Source organism: Podarcis muralis, chromosome 5, assembly GCF_964188315.1.
Source record: "Podarcis muralis chromosome 5, rPodMur119.hap1.1, whole genome shotgun sequence".
NCBI lineage: Eukaryota > Metazoa > Chordata > Lepidosauria > Squamata > Lacertidae > Podarcis > Podarcis muralis.
Genome location: NC_135659.1, coordinates 81,280,809 through 81,296,458, shown reverse-complemented (window position 1 = coordinate 81,296,458; position 15,650 = coordinate 81,280,809).

The following is a 15,650-nucleotide window of genomic DNA, read 5'->3' as shown; positions in this document are numbered from 1 at the left end:
TGAGATGTTACAAACCATTGCCCAAATTCTTTCGCAGCCTCAAGAGTAATAAAGTGGCTGATCTGTCAAATGGAAGCCACAAGAAAACTGAGTTCCGTAACCAGTGTAAATTTCTGCACTTCCACAATGAAATTGTTCAAGACTCTTATGGTGCAGACCTCTACCAGACCCTCCAAGTGTCCCTTTTTTCCAGGGTTGTCCCTGATTTAGAGAAGCCGTCCCAGTTTCTGATTTGATCCCAGAATGTGCCGCTTTTCCTTAAAGGTAAAGGGTCCCTCGCATTAGGTCCAGTCGCGGCCGACTCTGGGGTTGCGGCGCTCACCGTGCTTTATTGGCCGAGGGAGCCGGCGTACAGCTTCCAGGTCATGTGGCCAGCATGTCTAAGCTGCTTCTGGCGAACCAGAGCAGTGCATGGAAACACCGTTTACCTTCCCGCCAGAGTGGTACCTATTTATCTACTTGCACTAGGTTGGCAGGAGCAGGGACCGAGCAACGGGAGCTCACCCCGTCGCGGGGATTTGAACCGCCGACCTTCTGATCAGCAAGTCCTAGGCTATGTGGTTTAACCCACAGCACCACCTGCGTCCCGCCGCTTTTCCTTAGGATGTTTCTATTTTCGTTGGAGAAATGCTGGAGCTGTCTGAAGGTGATCCTCTATAGCAAATTTTTTGTGGCTTGGGCCAGTTCACGGTGGGCCGAAGTGCTTGTGCAAACGCTATTTCCGGCGCGCCTTCCAGCTCAGAGGAGGTGTGCACAGCTTCCCATTGGCTGCAGGAGGGATCTCTGCTGGAGTGAACTGGCCCAGGCGAGGTAAACCTTGCCAACCCCTGGGCTAAAATGTTTTAAAATGTTTCAAACAGTTCTAATTTTGGTTCCTTTCTTTCATTTTTGTCAGGTTGGTGTTGGTTAAATGTTTAGTTGGGGTTGGCGGTTACTTGAATTTGGGTATAACTGTAAACTGTTTATTATTGTTATTGTTATTATTATTATTGGTTTTTATTGATTTATTGGTTTGTTTGTTGCTTGTATAGGATATCTTGTTTTTTAATGTTTGATGTTTTGTTGTGTTTTTTTATGTTGTAAGCGGCCCAGAGTGGCTGGGGCAACCCAGCCAGATGGGCAGGATATAAATTACAAATAATAATAATAATAATAATAATAATAATAATAATAATAATAATGTTTTTATATGGAAATTTGCTCGGAGTTCCCATAGTTTGCAAAGGATTGTGAATGTAGAGATGATAAGAGAACAGATTCCCATTCAAATGCTTTGTTTGTTTCCTTGCCTGTGAGACCAGTTCATTTCACAGACACAATGGAGATGGCCTTCCCAGTAGTGATCCCACAACTGTGGGACTCTGTTTATGCAATGATGTATCAGGCTCCATCACACTTGTACGAATCTGGCAACGCAGTTCTCCAACCTAAAGTGTTAGAGTATACGCAACAAAGCACATATAGTAAAGTCTTCACTAAAAGCACACATTATTGAAAATAACATACACCAATTGTTTGGGGAAATTTCTTTTTGAAAAATGTGCGTATTAGTCAAAGTTGCATAAAAATGTGTATATTAGGAGATTAGTGTGCTAAAAAAACAAACCTGATGAATTTTCATGAGCATATTTTTTATTGCAAACTGATGTGGAAATGTTGATAACTAAACTTAAGACTGAAAAAACTGAGAAATGGAGAGAAACCAAACCTGAAAGATTCAGTCATCCTTAGCTGATTCCTGATCATTAGTAAAAATAAAAAGAACCTGTTTTATTTCTAGTACTTTGAGGCAATTATACTCTGGAACATCCTTTCCTACTAATATTCTTCTCGATTTCTTGATGCTGTTGTAGAAAAGCCTACGAACAAAACCTTTACTCTGTTAGAGGCCACTAACTAAATCTGCGAATTCACCACAAGCAGAATAAATTATGCAAATGACACACATTATGGAAATCCTATTTGGTTATGTGTTCTAATAGAACCAGTCAAATCTGATTTAAAACACACACAAACTCCAATCAGTGTATGGTCACAGCACGTTCAAGGTTGTGGAAAGGAGTTTGCGGTTGAAGCAGGGAGGGCTAGGTTTCAAGATAGACAGATGAACAGGAGGCAGCAGAAACTGGCAAGTCTGGGACTGGGATCCGTGAGTGATTCAAAGAGTGGCTTGAAATGCAGATATCTTGCTACCTGAAAGTCACCAAGGGAGTCTCTAGCCTGTTTTCAGCACCTTATGCTTTTTTTACCACCAGTACTCTGGTTCCTCAGGAGATCGTGCAACCATGAATGTGCCCCAGAGGATGCTGGACCTGTAGTCACAAACATCCTCCTTTTATGGCAATGGTGGCATGCACCCATTGGGCAAGTGGGGAAGAAGGCACGGAAAGTAGCCATTGGTGGAGCCACAGCCAATGATAGGCAGGGTCAACCAATTCTAGTTCTGTCCCCCATCTCACCTTCCCAACAAGGGCAACACTGAGACTGAAGAGGAGGAAGCACTGGTTGTAAGCAGGAAAACAGGCAGGTGAGGGATAGCTAAGGGCAGACTGAGGTTGGTTTGGGCAGAGTCCTGTTTGCCCTAAACACAGAATCATAGAATTTTAGATGGAGCCACCTGCACTGTTTTAAGGTCTTATCAACCTTTGCTTTTCTTATCTCCTGATGGTTTCCAATAGGATACAGTCTAGAGGAATAAGGGCCAGTGCAAAAATTGTGGTTTTGTGTTTGTTCCTGAATGAGCTTTGATGAATTACTGCATCACGCTGGTCTAAATTAGATTGTCAGGCAAGGGAGAATAATTACATAGAAGAGCCTAATGCTCAATCTGAAGCACTGAAACTGGTTAAGAAGAAGAAGAAGTAGGAAGTAATTCTGCAAAGGGTCAAGTGACTGGAGAGGGCAGAAAAAGAATCAGAAGCAAATAAGCTAAAGAGCAGAGTCTCTGCTCTTTCTCTTGCTTTTCATACTTGCTTTTCTGTTTCACATACCTGCGCATAGGGACACTCTTGTGCACTTGCAATGCACCTATTCTAACACCAAGGATATTGAACCTCTAACACATTATTACCCACTGCACAAACCAGTGGTGGCTGGTATCTATTGGGACCGGTGGAGTGGAAGGCAGGGAGACCAACAGAACGTGCAACTAGAGCCAACTAATTCTAGCTTTGTCCCTGTCATCCTCCCTGCTGAATTCTACAAGGGTCTTATCCTATGGTTACTAGATGTTCCTGTTTCCCAGGGACAAATATAGTTTTTTAGGTTTCAGCCTGGCTGGCTAGAACCCTGAATACAACCACTCTACACTGTAGGTCTCCTTTGTACGCACCATATACACTTGACAGGGGAATGACAACAGATGCATGGGAGGAAGAGGCTGGTGAGAGTCAACAGAGGAACAGCGTGACTTCAGTTATGTTATACATGCCTGGCCTTCAGCAGCAGATGAGAATTAAGGCTTTTTGCCAAAAGCTTTGGTCTCCATTCATGTAGAACAGAGGAAGCTGCTTTAAACTGATTAGGATCATTGCTCCATTTAGCTCAGCAATGTATATACTGATTTGGCAGTGGCTCACCAAAGTTTCGGGCAGATAATTTCTCCAGCCCTACACCAACAGACCAGAGACTTTTCTAACAGGTTGTTCACAGTAAACTAAGATAAATTAGAAAGTCTGGTTTAACAATCTATGGGCTGTTAAACTGTACCTGTGATGGTGTTGTTTTTGTTTTGTTATGTTGTTATGTTATGCAGTGCTTTTTTCTGGGGGTACGCATATCCCTAAACATTTTGTGAATCTAAGTGCTTTTATATTGTAAACCACCCTGTGAACCTTGGAAGAAGGGCAGCACAGTGGTACCTCGGGTTACAAACACTTTGGGTTACGAACTCCGCTAACCTGGAAGTACTGGTGTACCTCGGGTTGAGAACTTTGCCCCAGGATGAGAACAGAAATTGTGCGCTGGCGGTGCAGCGGCAGTGGGAGGCCCCATTAGCGAAAGCGTGCCTCAGGTTAAGAACGGTTTCGGATTAAGAAAGGACCTCCGGAATGAACTACAGTGGTACCTCTGGTTAAGAACTTAATTCGTTCTGTACCCGAAACTGTTCTTAACCTGAGGTACCACTTTAGCTAATGGGGCCTCCTGCTGCCACCACACTGCCAGAGCACGATTTCTGTTCTCATCCTGAAGCAAAGTTCTTAACCCGAGGTACTATTTCTGGGTTAGCGGAGTCTGTAACCTGAAGCGTTTGTAACCTGAAGTGTCTGTAACCTGAGGTACCACTGTAAGTTCGTAACCCGAGGTACCACTGTATAGAATTTTAGCAAATAAATACAAGTGAATACAAACTTGCATGGCTTTAAAAGAGGATTGGGAAAATTAATGGAAGATACAGCTATCAATGGCTACTAGCCATGATGCCTATATTGAATCTCCACAATCAGAAGCTATAATGCTTCTGAACACCAGTTGCTGGAAGCCACAGATGGGGAGGCTCCTCTTGTGCTCTGGTCCCGCTTGCTGGTTCCCCACAGGGATCTGATTGGCTATGGTGAGACCAGGATGTCAGACTAGATGGGATGTTGGCCCAATCAAACAAGTTCTTCTTATGTTCTACCAATGAGCTGTGGCCCTTATCCTTGCTGTGCGACTTCTCTATTCTGTCACAACCATTTAAGGCCACCCACCATGTTCCTGTTGTGGAAAAGGTACCTTACTCTGGGGCTATTTCTTGGCCAAGCTCCTGCACTGGAAAATGTGGCAAACAATTCTGAGACAGGTGAAACATTTCAGTTCTACAAAGGAGGGAGGGAGGAAGGGAGGAAGGGAGGAAGGGAGAGAGAGAAGACTTGATGGCTGACAGGTCGAAATGAGACAATCAGAGCCAATAATTTTGAGTTGATGTATTATAGATAGCAGAATTTATTCACACCAATTATAGTCCCACGGTTGGGATAAAAAGGTGATTCTATTTGGAGGGGAAAACATGATGGTCCCATCATTACAGTCCCTCCAAGACAATGAATATAAATTGCCTTGAAGAAACCCGCAATATTTTTCCTAACTCGATCAGAAAAAATAATACAGGGCTATGTGAGTTTCCCTCGGCCCTGTCATATGGAATTAAGCAGAGCCACAACGAAGACTGAAAGGAGCTCTGATGAATGGTTATGGAGAAGGAGGCATAGAGACTGGTAGTTTGCTGTGCAAAAAAAACCCTAAAAACCACCCCAGCCTGAAGGGAAGAATGACTAATGTCTGTTTCCGCTTAACGCCTGAAAGAAAGCATTGCTGGGAATGAGTTCAGGGGAAGCCTGCAGCAATGGAGAAAATTCTGCATTAAGAATCAGCCTCATGCTGTATTATAAGATATTCAACATAAAATATTTTGCTGTTAATTTCCTTAGCAAATCTAAACCAACCAGCAGAATTGGCTTACTGCGCCGGCATTAGTGTGAAAGGTGCTCTTACTTCTTTCTTTTCCTGTCTTCTTCCAAGGAGCCTAGGATAACATACATGAAAATTATCCGATTTCACCCTTAGGAAACCTGAGAGATCTATCTTGAGTATTACAGAAACTTAGGAAGGTGCCTCACATGGGTTCCACGTAGCTCAGAATAATATACAATGGCTGGCAGAAGATCACCAGAATTTCAGGCAGGGAATTTCTTCCAGACTTCTCTGGATATGCCAGAGACTGCAGCTGGGACCTAGAAAGCAGGTGCTCTAACACTTGTTGTTGTTTAGTCGTTTAGTCATGTCCGCCTCTTCCTGACCCCATGGACCAGAGCACGCCAGGCACTCCTGTCTTCCACTGCCTCCCGCAGTTTGGTCAAACTCATGCTGGTAGCTTCGAGAACACTGCCCAACCATCTCGTCCTCTGTCGTCCCCTTCTCCTTGTGCCCCCTTCATGGATCACTGCCTTGCCGTGGTGAAGGGGCTTGAATAACTCAGAGAAGCTATGCACTATGCCGTGCAGGGCCACCCAAGATGGACAGGTCATAGTGGAGAGTTTTGACCAAATGTGATCCACCTGGAGCAGGAACCGGCAAGCCACTCCAGTATCCCTGCCAAGAAAACTCCATGGACAAAGACAACAGGCTCTAACACTAACTACAGCCAATCTATGAATCGATTCAAATGTGCATATATGCATCATTTGAAAACAGCTTGATGACTTTCTTTTCTTTTCTTTTTGAATTTTTTTATTAATAACTTTTAACAAATCAATTTATAAATCAATATAACCAATTACATTTCCCCCTCCCTCCCTCTCCCACCCTCCAGAGACTTCCCTCAGCTCCTATCTCTGATTGGTTTATACATATTTTTCTCTGCATGTTGTAAAATTGTACACATCATTGCCTTATCTATCATGTTCTACTAATAAATTTGTGGATGTTTATGCAAAACTTGCCAAGGAGTCCAAATCCTTTTGTTGTCTTTTTAGATAGCTTGCAAATAGTTCCCATTCTTCCTTGAAATCACGATTGTCCTTCTCACGCAATTTATATGTCAACTTTGCCAAGTCCGCATAGCTCATCGGTTTTTCTTGCCATTGTTCTTTTGTCGGGGTTTCCTCATTCTTCCATCCTTGTGCTAGCAAGACTCTTGCCGCTGTTGTAGCATACATAAATAAGTTATTTATTTTCTTTGGCAGGTCTTGTCCTAAAATCCCTAGCAAAAATGCTTTGGGTTGTTTTTTTTTACAAATGTCATTTTAAACATTTTTCCCCAATTCATTATATATCATCTCCCAATTTTTTTTTACTTCTCTACATTCCCACCACATATGATACAAAGTACCTTCTTTTTCTTTACACTTCCAACATGTACTTGACCCAGCTTTATACATTTTTGCCATTTTTACTGGTGTAATGTACCATCTATACATCATTTTCATATAATTTTCTTTCAAAAGAGAACAGTTTGTAAATTTCAAATCTACCTTCCACAACTTTCCCCAGTCCTCAAATTGTATATTATGTCCTACATCTTGTGCCCATTTGATCATAACTGATTTGACCTCCTCATCTTTCGTTTCCCATTCTAGCAGAATACTATAAGCTTTCTTCAACAGCTTTGCTTCTTCTTCTATAACCTCCTTTTGAAATCTTGAGGTTGTATAACTAAACCCTTTTTTGTTGTCTTCCTTGTACATCTCATCTAACTGTCTATAATGCAACCAACTCTGGACATGATCTTTGATTTCCTTGTAATCTTTTAATTTCCATTTTCCTTCTTGATCCCTCAGTAAATCTCTATATTTACACCTGGATGACTTTCAGTGTGTGAACAGTTTCCTTTGAAAACTGTTGCATTTGACGAACTTGGGATGAAAGCTCTTGTCTGTGGCAGCTGTTTTGTGGCAGCTGTTTCACACATGCAAATCATCACCTGTGTATTTATAAAGAACCCCAGGATCATGCGGTTTGTACCACTTCTGCAGTCAAAGTGCACATGCTATCAAAGTGCCAAATAATTGGTTAGGTGGTATGGTAAACTGAGGTGAGACTTGAATTTTGGACTTCTATTTCCAGACTTATTTGGACTGCATTTGATGATGATGATGATGACTGACTCATATATTATTTGTATAGGTTCCTTAGTTCACCTTCCCTGTTCTACCTCCCCTGTCAGAGGCAGTATGCTTCTGAATACCAGTTGCTGGAAATCTCAGGAAAGGAAAGTGTTGTTGTGCTCAGGTCCTAGTTACAATTTTTGTGAGGGTATGAGCTATGCCAGTAAGTAAGTCTAACTGTATTCAACAGGGCTTCCTCATAGGATTGTGCTTCCTTTCTCTCACAACATTGGTCTCCATTCACAAAGGAGAAATGGAGGATGAGAAAAGCTGGAACTTCCAAGGCAAGGTAGACAATAGATGACCCACTAATTTCATTTTCAACAATACTCCTACTAAAGCTGCAATCCTCTGTGTACTCAGAATTAAGCCCCATTGAATTTGATGCGACTTACTCTGCTGGTAAGCGGGGTTACAATTGCAGCCTAAGTCTGGATTCAAGCCTTTGTCTCCTGAACGAGAATGGCTCTTCTGATACACTGGAAACACAGGTATATCTTTATAAAAAACGACCTTGACGAAACAAAGTTTCCAACAAATCATATGAATAATAAATTTTAAAAGTTTTTTTAATTTAAAAATGAATACTTTGCCTTTGTGTAAAGCCAAGGCACATAAACATAAAACAGAGTCTCTAAGAAGAAGGGGACGACAGAGGACGAGATGGTTGGACAGTGTTCTCGAAGCTACAAACATGAGCCTGACCAAACTGCGGGAGGCAGTGGAAGACAGAAGTGTCTGGCGTGCTCTGGTCCATGGGGTCACGAAGAGTCGGACACGACTAAACAACCAAACAACAACAACAACAACAACAAGAGTTTGGATTTGATATCCTGCTTTATCACTACCCGAAGGAGTCTCAAAGCGGCTAACATTCTCCTTTCCCTTCCTCCCCCACAACAAACACTCTGTGAGGTGAGTGGGGCTGAGAGACTTCAAAGAAGTGTGACTAGCCCAAGGTCACCCAGCAGCTGCATGTGGAGGAGCAGGGAATCGAACCCGGTTCACCAGATTACGAGTCTACCGCTCTTAAGCACTACACCACACTGACTCTCTAACATCTTTGATCCTACATAATAATAGTCACAGTGTTGGTTGAGAACAGTAGAGACCGCATCCATTTGGGCGAATGGTGATCTGCCTCACCAACCTCAGTCTGCCCTCCTTGCTTGTCAGCTTCCTCTTCCTTGGTCTTGGTGTTGCCCTTGTAGAAGTCAGCAGGGGAAAGAGTGGGAATTAAACTAGAATGAGTTGGCTCCACCTACCATTCGGGTCCCTGCATTTAGCCTCTACCAAACGTATTGGGGACCTGGTCCTTGCAAGTGATGAATGCCGAGAGAAACTGAGCAAAAACAGAGGCAGCAAGAAACAAAGTTATCAGCATGCTCTGGGAAACCTCAAGGTAAGGGTGCAACCCCCAACATGCCCACTAGCCACTGAATGCTATGTGTTAGTTGGAAAAGGAAATTGCAGGTAATAGAATGACCAGTTGGAGGATGTCAGGCGTTCAGGAGCTATTCCATTAGGAAGTGAGAAAGCTCATATTATTGGCACAAAAATGGAAGCAAGAAGAATTACCGACGAAAGAAGAGTGGCGGATGAAATTGATGGACTATGCAGAATCGGATAAATTAACAGGAAGGATTCGAAACCTGCGGGACCAGAGATTCTTAGAAGACTGGAGTAAATATATGAACTATTTGAAAAGCAATTGTAATGAACAGATTATGCTAGTAGGACTACAAGAAGTTCTGTAAGGAGGACTATTTGAAATATTGCAAGAAAGACTATGAGGAGAATTATTAGTTAATGATAATTAGGAGTAATAGAGAAATTAAGAAATGCAGAACAAGTGATAAAGAATGAAAAATCATCAGATGTGTTGACGGAAGTCTAAAACATTGTATAAGATAAGAAGTTATGTTGGAAATGATGTGTTAAAAAACCCCAATAAAAATGTATATTAAAAAAAGGACGTGAGAAAGCTCTGTGACATCTTGTTGCATGTCTCATTTGTCTCTATGTAAAAGGCACCTTGCCCTGCCGTCCCCTGTCCCAGCAAGTGAAAATGACATTGCTGTTTGGAAGGTGGTGGCCCCATCCAGCCAGACACTGCTGGCAATATGTCTCTGAATGCAGTATAACAGAGATGCACTGCCTTCCACTGGTCCTCGATGACCTTCCATTCACATCTGGCCTTTCCTAATGACAGCATTTTGTTAGTTGTGTATGAGAAAGGTTGTGTCTTAATTAAGGAGTGGATCAGAAATTATAGTTTGCTTCTTACACTCCAGTAGTTGCTAGATGTTCCTGTAAGATAAGGGTATATATCTGAGCCCTGAAGATTCACTGCATATGTGGCTATTAGCTACCATGTGAGTAGGGTTTACGGATCACCAGTAACGTGCCATTTGCAATGCTGCAAAAAAAGAAGAAGGATTTTGCCTAGGCGAGGCTCCTTCTCATTCATGAATTCAAGACCATGCTCAGAGCCTAACACCTCAATATGTGCCAGTCTGAAGAAGTACAGCCTCAGCATATTTCTTCAGGCATTAAATATAAGGAACTCCAGGAGAAAAATCAGTTGCTCAGAATCTCTGCAAAGCAGATAAATTATAACAGGATGGGAGAAATTGTAACTTAAAGGAAAAGGGGGGGGGGGAAATACAGAACTCTCTGTGACATACACTGAGCAGACAAGAGTGTCTGTCATATTTAAGCAAATAAAAATGTGCATGCAAGCATGAGAGATGCAATAACGTGTCTAAAACATGGATATACAGAAGCATTGTGCAATGCATTAATCAACCATAGTTTCTTGTAACATCCAAACCAGGAAACTAAGCTTATTAATATCCGCACAAGTAAGTATTTTTATTTAGCCTTTGAAAAGTTAAAAAAAAATCACCCCCATATTCCATGCCATCTAGAGATATAAATAATAATAATAATAATAATAATAATAATAATAATAATAATAATAATAAAGAACTATACTTTTTCATCATTGTGTAAAGCAGTCTACAAAATGCCCATTGCTATAATTCAGTGGGTGATTTCATGAATCACCTCATGGGGGCACCAAGGCAAGGATGTTGCATGAGACATATTGTACCCGAAGGGGCTCCCATTACCACGCAACATAGAGAGCAAGTACGTCTTCCTCCCACAAGGTGCGTCCCTTCACATTTACACAGATGTGATAAATGGCAGATCGAATGGACTGAAGAAAGAGCAGGTAAGTGAATGGGGCCGTCTTCTTTACACAGCCAGACTCAAAGACAGGGGTGGGTGAACCTGTTTCAGCCCAAGAAGTGCATACATTCCATTCTGGGCAACCTTCTGAGACCCACATGGAAGTAGGACCAGAGGTGAAAGTGGGCAGAGCAACAAATGTGGATTTTACCAGTGTACAATAACATTCTCCTCTCTGTCTTCCATCCAGGCATGCCATAGTCATGATCAGAATTCAAGGACACACACATTCCAGCCAGGGAAAAACACTTCAGGAAGTTGCAAAGCAGGGTTGGTGAGGGGATTTGTCATTTGCCCAAGCAGGGGATGTTGTCAACCACTTGATTGATTTCCAATTCTTTGAAGCTTTCATCTGCGCATATGCTGCCACATGCATGTGCCTGAATGGCATTCCCACCTCCATGAGGAGGTGAACAGCAGCAGAAGAAAGTGACTTGGAAATACGGCAAAGCAAAATGACCTTGCACAGCTTCAAGCTGCTATTGTGAACATAACCCAAGTTTCACCTCCTTTTATCCCGCCTTTTCCCTTGTTTTGGAGATTGTGAGCACTGTTTTCACATTCAGTGCCTATTGTATGCAGAGCAATTTTAATAAACGATGGTGGTGGTGAAAGGTGATGGAATTAATTAATTTCCCCCCAGAGTTTTGCTTCCCACAAATACATTCCTTAAGTGCACACTCCCTTGTTATGAACAATAGCGGGCATGGAAGAATCAAGGTTATGTGAGAGGCTTTTGGCATGAATGAAATGTCAAAAAGTGGTGTGTGTGTGTGTGTGTGTGTGTGTGTGTGTGTGTGTGTGTGTGGAAAGGCGAGGCGACCTAATGGATTAAAACTGTGTAAACATGATAGAAGAGACTAATACTGAGAAGGGAAGGAAGCCAGTGTATTCACACACAGATGTGAACTCTTTGGCATTTGTCAAGGGTGTTAAGAATGAAATGTCAGCGAAGGGAGAGGGAACACTTAAGAGCAGGTAATTTATTGGCACAACAGGAAGATACTTAAAAAAATAATGTGTGGCTGCAATCCTGTCCAGAGTTACACATTATTCACAGGAGGGGTGCAGAATGCCAAAGGCCAGGGGTCTGAATGTGGCTTCTCTATCTGGCTCTAGGGAGTCTATCCAGGCAAACACCTCCTCCCCATGGGCCACACCCCCTCATGCCCTGCTTCAGACATCTGTGCATTTTCCCCTTGCTGGAATGTGCCCTTGAAGTCTGATAATGCCTTCTGTTTGTCTGGATGGAGGGTAGAGAGGTGTGTCTAAATAAAACTAGCCGAATGTTCACTTGGGGCGCAGGTGGCGCTGTGGGTTAAACCACAGAGCCTAGGACTTGCCGATCAGAAGGTTGGCGGTTCGAATCCCAGCGGCGGGGTGAGCTCCCGTTGTTCGGTCCCTGCTCCTGCCAACCTAGCAGTTTGAAAGCACGTCAAAGTGCAAGTAGATAAATAGGTACCGTTCCGTGCACTGCTCTGGTTTGCCAGAAGCGGGTTAGTCATGCTGGTCACATGACCCGGAAGCTGTATGCCGGCTCCCTCGGCCAATAAAGTGAGATGAGCGCTGCAACCCCAGAGTCGGCCACGACTGGACCAAATGGTCAGGGGTCCCTTTACCTTTAATGTTCACTTAGGTAAAGTTTACACTTGTTGCCCCACCCATTTTTGTTTCTGGCCCCACCCACCACTGGCATGTGTCACTCAGATGGGCACATATTTACACGACTGCTGGTGTCTGTTTTGTACTGCTGTAAAAGCTGCCCCGTCGCGCTATCTCCAGTTACACCACAGTGAAGGAAAATAAAGAAATGCTAATTTTGTGTTGTTACAAGAGGCGCTAGATAAACTATGATGGCTGCAATCAGAATGACAAGAGGATATTATATTTGGCTGGGGCTTCTTCCCCTCCCGTTACCACCCAAACACTTTGCACCACTTAGTCTGCAGGAAGATAGCTGTTACTTATCAGGTTGGGCTTTCAAGACTTGTCATACTCTCCTCTGTTGTCCCCCCCCCCCCAGGATGTAAATAAATGCAGTATTTTCACATCAACCTGCTGCTTTCTGCCCCACTGACTAGCGCGGATTGTAAAAGCTTTATTCTTCTGCCCTCCTCACCTTCTCCGTTATTGAAAAACCTATATAGGACGCCCGGAAAACAGGACACTCCTCTTCATTAGAAAGCACAACGTTCGGAGTGAATGGGAAAGTCAGAAAGCAAAGGCTGTCCCCTCTGGCAAGGAGAACTCCTCAAATGCATCTCAGTAGGGAATGGAACATCTTTGACCTTCAACTGTCCAGGGCTGCTTTGATGAGAACTCTGGCTCTGCCAAATGATCAAAAGATGACAATTAATGCAAGGAGCTGAATGGGCTGCCTCTTTATTAATAGATCGTTCACTTCATTGATATCCTAGTCAGGTGAATGCACACAGAATCAAGATAAGAGAATGTGTCTCTTGACTCTGAAACTCTGTTTTACGGAAAACACACTATGCCAATTTTATGCTACAATTATGTTTTAAATTCTATTCCTCTTATACCTCTAGACCAGCAGTGGGGAACTTGCGGTCCTCCATGTATTGTTGAGGTACCACTCTCATAATCTCTGACCCTGTGGAATACCCTCCCATCACATGATAAATAACTATACAACTATTAGAAGACATCTGAAGGCAGCTCTGGACAGGGAAGTTTTTAATGTTTGATGCTTTATTATGATTTATATCTGCTGGAAGTCACTCAGAGTGGCTGGGGCAATCCAGTCAGATGGGTGGGGTACAAATAATAAAATTGTTATTATTCTTGGCCATGCTGGCTGGGGCTGATGGGAGTTGGAGTCCAATAGCAACTGGAAGGTCACAGATTTCCTTTCCCTGCTCTAGATCTTACTTGATCATGCTAAAAATAGTTCATACTTGGTCCACTAACTGGATGTATTAGTTTATATTTGCAAAAATTGACACCAGTAGCTAGCAATGTCAGGGCTTTGCACTTAATTTTTTTTACAAAGTTGAAGAGGGGAGAAAAATTTAGACCCATTCCTAGTGTGTTTAAAAGCATGTTTTAAGACAAAACAGTGTTGTCTATTCTTTTGCAAAGTTAATCTATTTGAATGGAACTTGTCAAGGCTTTGAATGAGGAAAAGATAATTGACCAATTCAGATAATCAGAGATCCTGAATTGGAATTACTTTGCTGTCCATTTAACCATTATAAATAACTCTCCCTTTAATACTTAATTAATAAGTGCATCCAGTGTGGTATATTGATCTTTCCCTTTCTGTTTTACCAGAGTTACTTTTCGCCTTTCGCAAACTGAGGAGGGAGGCCAGCTTGATATGTGAGCCTTTCTCCAGGGTAGCTCCAAGGCAGTACATCTTTTTCACCTTGCCAAAATGAACTGAGGAAAGTCTGTAAATCCAGCATGCTCTTAGGTTACAGGGACAATGATACAGATGAATCTCACGGGGCTGAATGTTTCGCCCACCATAGCGCCTAGAGCTTCTGCGTAGGTGATATGTGGAAACACTGATGGGAAATGGAGGACCATATTTCTCCAGGGAGAAGTCTAGCTAATCATCTCATTTTACCTACCCAGCGAGATTATTATTCAGTACCAGTAGCAAACTAGGTGTTGAAAAGAACATAGAGGAAATGCTATCACTACCCAGAGAGGTTATGTTGTATTTAATACAGACAGGCAAAATAGGGACAACGTGATTTGCAAATAGGTGCACTATCAAGCAGCGAATGTCTCTCTCTTTCTTTGGGTATAAGAGAGAGATAGAACAATCTGTTCACACAATGTTTCTCAATACCTCAATGGTGAGCAAGGAAGTGAAGCTGGCTAGGTTTGGAAGTGCAAGTAGCATCACAGAATTGTAACGTAGGAAGGGATCACGAGGGTCATCTCTAGTGATGTCTGGTTACATCATCATGCTGAACACTAGAACTTGGGGTTATCCCATAAAACTGAATGGTGGGAGACACTTTTTCACACAGGGTGTAGTGAAATTCAGAATCAGCTTCCACAAGATGTGGCAGTGGCTTTCTAAGGGGATTATCACGAACACCTTCATGACCAAAATATGGGGCTACCTTCCTGTTTGTTACAACTCTTTGTTTTGAGATTTGAGATAATATCTTTTAGATTTCATTTTGGAAATGAAGCATGAAACTGTTTCTCGCAACTTCCTGGACAACTGATATCATGAGCCAGGTAGCACAGGAGGCTCTCACCATTACACTTTCCCCCCCTTCCCATTTTAAAATAAATATTCCATTCCACTTTAACTGATTATCATTAATAGCCCCTTCATTTACACATGGCCCACATATGCCTGCTTTGAATAAGAACACGGTACTGAAATGTTGGCTTCCCCTAAATATTGGAGGGGTGTTTTTGTTTTTTAAGAAAATGACTTGAGTTGCCAGTGTCTTGAATAATTAGACAGTGTCAGCCGGCAGTGGAGAAGCAGACAAGGCAAGGTGAATGTGTCTCACAAAAGGCTTTGCCAAAGAAGTGGGTTTGAAGAAGGACTCACAAGGGGGAAGGAAATAGTTACAAGAACCCATTGATGAATTTACAAGTGGAAACCACTTATCAAAACCACTATAGCACCACTATATGTAATATACAATATGTGCAACCACAGAGCCTAGGACTTGCCGATTAGAAGGTTGGCAGTTTGAATCCCCGCGACGGGGTGAGCTCCCGTTGCTCGGTCCCAGCTCCTGCCAACCAAGCAGTTCGAAAGCACGTCAAAGTGCAAGTAGATAAATAGGTACCGCTCCAGCGGGAAGGTAAACA